The sequence below is a fragment of the Benincasa hispida genome, chromosome 11, assembly GCF_009727055.1.
Source record: "Benincasa hispida cultivar B227 chromosome 11, ASM972705v1, whole genome shotgun sequence".
Lineage (NCBI taxonomy): Eukaryota > Viridiplantae > Streptophyta > Magnoliopsida > Cucurbitales > Cucurbitaceae > Benincasa > Benincasa hispida.
This window is the reverse complement of record NC_052359.1, coordinates 56,663,242-56,670,595: the sequence shown is the minus strand read 5'-3', so window position 1 is coordinate 56,670,595 and position 7,354 is coordinate 56,663,242.

Genomic DNA, 7,354 nt, shown 5'->3' with positions numbered 1-7,354 from the left:
TTATAAGGATCAAAATAAAGATAACCTTATAAATTAGAGACTATAATATAGTTTAATTTTTTAAAAGAAAAATTACAAAAAGTATATTTTAAATCATAATTATTATGAATTGCATTTTAAGGAATTTATTCCTTCAAAGAAATTATGAGTGGAAATTTTGACAGAGATTCTCTGCCTTCGGAAAAGTAAAAGGCTGCATTGATTCCTTCCTTGAAATGCTTCCAAGTTCCATCCATCACACTTTTTTTCTTTCTTTTTTCCTTTATATATATATATATATATATTAAAAATTTATTGTACGCAATTGACTAAATAAAACAATATTAAAAAAAAATTAAAAAAAACAAAATCAATGTAATGACGTTTATTTAAATCCCACAAATCCATTTATTTAAATAAGAAGAAAAAGAATGCCTATGAAATTTTGAAGTAAACCCTATTGAATGAGGATAACGCAATATATATATATATATCTCACTTGTTGTGATGTAATAGATATTAAACTTATCTTTAATTTTGTAAAGTTTAAACGATGGATAATGGACTTTAAAGCTTAAATTTCAAATTAATAGATTATGAATTATATTGTCACACCCTCTCCTAGATTATCTTTCAAAGCCGAGAAGGGATGTGAAATCAGTAGTTGCCAACTCTTTTATGACAACTACTGTACAACTTGTTCCTGTAAACCCGTCTCCTCTAGATATTTAATCTGGTTAGTAGTTTATTGAAGGATCGGTCTGGCAACCCTAGAAGGGGTGAATAGGATTTATTTAAATTAATGAAAACTTTTTACTACTGTGAGCCCAATTAAGTAATCAATAAACTTTTTGTTAGCAGTTAATTTAAACAAGAATTTCAAGTATATAATATCAACCCAAAATAATCAAGAGATTGATATAAATAAATTCAAGAACAAAATGTAGCAATTAATTTTATGCAATTAAAAATATTAACAAATTAATTGCAAAATTAAATAGGAGAGGGATAGAGAAATTGATACCGAGAATTTTATAGTGGTTTGACACAATCGGCCTACATCAACTTCCCAAGTTTCTTTTGGGTTTTTCACTACGAACTTGACTCTTTCCACGACTTAGAGTCGAACCATACAACGTTCTTTTTTCGAGCGCAAGAACAAATCCAATCTTTTCCACAGTTAAGGATTAAACCGTTACCACAATTTTTTTTTTGGGATCAAGATCAACCCTTACAATAGTTTGAAAAAATAAAGAGTAAACTTGACAAACTCTCTAAATAGAGCAAATTTACAAATTTAGCACTCAATGAAGCAATCCTCACAACATAAAATATCTCTCTTAAGAAGAAAATTAAAGTTTGGAGAGAAAGCAACAATGGTGACTTAATGAGTTATGGAAGATTGAAAATAATAAAAGTTGTTGTCATGATTTAGAAAAGAAGATGAGTTTAAATAGAGAAAAATTATTGAAAACCACATTTAATTTGGGTCATTGAATCTTGGAAAAGAAAAATCAATGGTAAAGATTTTAAATTTAATTAGCCGTTAGACACAAACAAAAAAATAATATAATATTATATATCTCTTAAGATCATTTCTTTTAAAACTTACCAAAAAGCAAAAGTCCACCATATGTCCAAAACTATCATTAGATACAAACATAAAATAATACTAAATTCATTTTCTATTTAAAAGCAATCTAAAAATTAAAAGTTCACCATATGTCACTTCTCTATTGCTCCAAGTGGCATATTTCAATGGGTCTACTTTGATGAGAAAAATTATGCCACGTCATCAACTTAGGTTTTCTCCATTAAGTTTGTTTCATCTATATCTTCTTCATTTGAGACCTAATTTAGGTGATTCAAATTAAGTTGGAACTGTTGTTCCGATCTCTACATAAGGGACACTTTAAAACACTCAATTTATTAATAAATAAAAACATATTTGTTATCATCAAAGTATTAACTAACTAATTAATTAAAATTAATTAATTTGGGATTAAGGGTCAAAAAGCCAATATTTATAATCTCAACATCTACACATAATCTCGTCATCAAACCATTGCACATATATATACATACTGCTAGTCAGCTACCAATCCAACATACATTAACAGATTTAGGAAACTTAAGTTTAATACAACAACAGTTCGACTCAAGTTCTACCCTTTTCCCCCATGACATGTACAGACAAAAACCTGGGTCTAAACATAAAAAGTGGACCACCTAAACTTCAAAATATTTGGAACATCTTAAGTAGTGACCGATTGGTAGATCTGCTAGGCTTTGGGACATCGACCACTACCTGTGAAGGAAAACAATTGAAAGTATGAGCTTAAAATGCTAAGTGAGTGACTACTTTAAAAGGAACATGCTTTCATACATATGTAACATAAACGGGTTTATCATAAAACATTTATGTTCCCATTTTTAGAGTTGAAAACAAAAACTGGAAACATGAAATTATAACATATAAAAATCCTGAATTACAACTCATCATTATTTCCTATAAAACAACTCTACTCCTCTGCCTGAACATGAGGGAGAGCCCTTTTGCTCAATCCCTAATAACCTTAATTAAGAGAGAGCCTTTTTGCTCGATCTCATTAACGTCTAAAATTTGGATCGTATGTATACATAGAGCTAAATTGGAACCTGACCATCTTACCATACCTTCGGTGTCAAGGATTCCTAACATAACTGTAATTTGGGTACCTTACTATACCTTCGGTACCAACATTGGAATAGGGTTTTAAAAAGGCATAACACACTTAAAAAAAATTCACGAGCATAAAACAGAATACTTATAATAACTTGATTAAAGTTTTATGATAACATGCCATCGCATAGTGCCTTGTAAATAATAATATGTTTATAAAATTCCTTTGCTGAAATTATCATATTTCATCATATAAACATAAACCTATGGAAATTGCCTGCTAATTTTACATTTAAAAGCTCATTTTTTGAAATCATAGATCATGCGACCAACATATAACTAGAGCATGTGTTGAAGAAATCATGGTATTAAAACAACATGCTAAACTAACTATGCGCTGAAAATCATTTATAAAACTACTCATTAGAAATCATTGTGAAAACTTGCCACTTATTGTTTTAAGCTACTTATCCAAGGGTCTGTAAGCCTCTCCTATATGCATCTGCCCTGAAATAAAGAAAGGTTCCTTGGTTAGATCATTAGTTTCCATGTGAGCTTAACAAATAAAATCAACATCATCGCATCGTAATTGAACTCATTGCATCGCGTATACTTAGCAAATTTACCTTATACTTGGCTTAAGATAGGTAACCCTCACTATAGGATACTCAGTAAACTCTTAGACACACTTCCTTACCTATACGATGAATGACCACTGCCTACGATCACATAAATCTTTGCTAATTGCCTATGTGTTTTGTCGCATTCTTTACCTTGTGAACTTTACTTGTCCCTCAGAAGCAAATGCCTGCTTATTCATTCACAATCTCATTTCTAGATTTCAATCTCTAGCTTTAATAACTTTAAGTCCAACCATTCTTTCACTAAAGTTCTTTATAAGAATTTGCTCATAAATACTTTAACTCTTCTTACCTTAGAGTTTGAGCATTAAATTCTTTTGAAAAGGCCGAGATCTCGTTAATCTTTTGAGCTTGCCAAGAATTCCTTCAACTTCTTCTAAGCTTCCAGATTACAACAATACTTCCTCTTAGGTGTCGAAAAATTTGGCAATATAGTTTTCTCCTTTGCAAGGAATATCTATACTTAGGCTTGCATGGAGAGCTTATCTTAATTAAACGCCACCTGGCAAATAATCCTCAATTATCATTTTTAAGGCTGTTACTTAGGCCACTTACTAAGATTAAGCTGAACTCTTCAGTTTAACTTCATCGCATAGGGCTTGCGATGGCTTAAGCCATTTCTGTTGGGTTTTATATCCTAAAACTCGTAGATAGTAAATGTTATTAATTGACCATCATCAATAAAGAGTTATAAATGTTAATTCAATAAAAGTTATTGTTTGTATTGTTGTCTAAATTGTCTTAATAACCACAAATCCAATAAACTAACATCCAAGGTTGTTTTACGAGTCTTGAACTGTATGTGGAGACAAATGAGGATTAATTTTCAAGATACAACCTAAAGGCCAAAGGGTCTATAGTATAGGGATAAGGTTGGGTACCTTATCTTGGTAACACTATGGAAGACCTATTTTGTATTTGATACAAACGAATGATCCAACGAATTCGTGTAGTGACACGAGTGGGGATATCCTATGAAATAAGTTTTCATAAGAATGGTCCGCGAAATAGTAACCACTAGATGTAACACCAAACGACTTAATCTTAATCCTGAGTATATTATGAACTCCTGTTCATGAAGGATTGTCCTTTTATTTGCATGGGTGAGGGTGGCCAAATTCCCGACCTAATATGACTACCATTTTGGGGACAAGACCAAGTGGAAAGCTGGGAACATAATAATACTAGATGAAATTCACTCATTCCCGCCTTAAGGGTAAGTGATGAGTGTTCTCTTAAGTGGTGTCTTTGGGATTTGAACAAAGGGTCTTACCCTCTCATTGGCCCGAGAGGGGTTTCTGTTTATTGGTTGGACTATAAACAGGTTGTTCATTAGAGAAGCATTGGTACTTAAGAAGCTAGAGGTATCTCAAAAAACGGTAATTTGATCCAGTTGAAGTTACGAACATTCGTGAAGGACTAACTTGCTGGTATTGGTCTAGATCCGTGGACATAGAAATATATCTGTAGTGAGAAGAGTGCAGCTGTGAGTTTTTAGTGGAGTGTACTCACAGTTAACGAATATTGATTAACTTGGTTAATGAGGTAAGCATCTTTCTAATCTTTTCCCTAATGCATGCTAATTTACATGTTTATATATTCTTTTTTGTATAATGGTTTTGTTTAACGTAAAAATTGAATTGCGGGATATAAGACATTCTAACAAAATGCTTTCATCACGGGATTCGATCCCTTTCAATTGGTATCAGAGCCAATTTCTTGTATCTTTGTTCTTTGTATTTTTCGAAATAAAATCGTTTAGAGGTGGGGGGTTTTCATATTTTGCATTATGAATGTTTGAATGTTGTTTTGCAAAATTTAATGTTTTCAATTTTGGCTCTAGATTACTTTTAATTTGATTAAATTGTAAGGACTTATTGTATTTTAGGGCAATTCAATTCATGCTTCGAGTCTGTAAGTCAGTGTTGATCAATAGAGTAACAATTGTGAATAAATTGAGATCAAAAGGAGGTGTTCGGGGCACTTTTGGAGTCAAAAGCGAGGAGGAGACAACAACCTGTCACTCAGCGTTGCGACGTTGCTATGTAGCATTGCGACATTGACGCTGCAAGGCAGAGGCGAAGCACTCAGCGTTGCAATGCTCCAAATATGGATGGACTCAAGGCGGTGCACGCGTGATGTCTAGGCAGTAGCGTTTTAACCTAATTCCTATTATAAATTTTATTTATATATTTATTTATTAAATTAATATAATAGTTATATTAATTTAATCAATTAATTTTGCATTAGGGTGCCAAAATGAGTCTAATTTTTGCTGTTTAATTTAATTATACATTGGATGTATGTTTTAAATTATTTTTTGAATTTATATACATATTTTATGTCATATAGATAAAAAAATATTCACCTTGGGATAAACATGTACATGCATCACAATTAAATATAAATGATTATATTTTATAGATGCATGATTAAATTAGCATGCTTATGCATCATATGAGTGTTATGTTAGTGATGCATGATTAACCTAAGCATGTCCATGCATCATATTATATATTAAAATTATTCTAATAAATAGTGGAATGATGTATGTGAATGTTTGATGTATTTATAGATTTAATAATTCATTAATTTATAAAGAGTTATAGTCTTAATGAGATTGAATAAATTCTATAATCTAGATTGCATGAGATTGATTAAATTCTATAATCTAGATTGCATGCAAACATAGGTCCAATTTATTTTAAATTTTTTAAAATTGAATTATGTTATTTCTAATGGGATAAAAATAAATTTGAATAAAAGATTAAATTTATAAAATAATTGCCCATAAGGAACCTTTATTTAAGGAAGATTTTGTCTAGAGGAAGGAGTATTTAAGCTGACAGAAATGAAAAACCTCCACCTGTGAACTGATCTGGAAGGTGAATTGGCAAATATTTTATAAGCATGCAATAAATGATTGATTTTATTGAAAGAGTTTAATAAATAAAATCAAGTATTGTTAATTATTCAATATAAGTGTTATATTGAGTAAATTTAAAAGACCTAGAAAAAAAATTAATTAGTCAGAGTTTTAACTAAGTATAATAAAATCATAATAAAATATTAGAATACTTTAGTAGGAGGAAGTTGGTATATATGATATATCAAATTTAAGCTCTCATGTCCCCAAGAGTTCACATCGTGAGATCCATGCTCGACTTGGTGTCGCCCTGGGAGCGGCCTCCCTTCGGAGAGTGTTTGTATGGGTCAATAACAAGGTGAATAGGGAAAGTATTCATAGTAAGTGAGAGAGGGACGCTTGTCAACATATCCCACAGTCTCCTCCATTAGGTTGCACAGTGAGATTCCAATGGTTTGCCTGCGTGTTGTCCTAGAGCGACTATTCCTTCGGAGGGCCTCATTATAGGGGTCGGAACAACGCAAACTCCAACAATAGATAAGGTTTCTTAGGTTAATCTTTAACAACTGTCTTTCTCTTTGGTAGCCTGTTGAAACGTACCTCTGGGATCCAAAAATGAGAAGATCACACTTATGGGAGAATTAAGTTAGTTAATGAATCCTTGATCAAAACAATGGTAGTTAAAAATTATAGGAATAATAGTTATTCTGGTATTAGTAATTGGCTGAGTTTGTCTCAATTCAGAGGATGAATGACTGACCACCCCGGTGACTGTTACTTTAAACCTCTGAAGTATCGTTGCAAAAACTAAAATCAATAGTTTAATTAGGGTTCTTTGATGAAATATATTTTTGCTAAATTGATTGGATAATTAAGTAATGAGTTATGATAAAAATTATTGGGATTGGTGTGCTAAGTCTCCCGGAGTCTCGTAGTTTATAAACTGTACACATTGTTATGAATAAAATAAGAGTTATTTTATTTGGCATTTACTCATATCCAATAAAAAAAGCTTCATGGTTATTGTATGTAAACTTAAGCATGTATATGAGATATACAAATGGATCATGTCGTAAGTGATAACCTAAAAAGGTCTGTAGTATAAGAATTAAGGAGGGATACCTGGTCCTGGTGACACTATGGATACGACCCACTTTGTAGAGGTTTACAAGTATTGTGAACTACTACAGATGGTAGATCCTGACC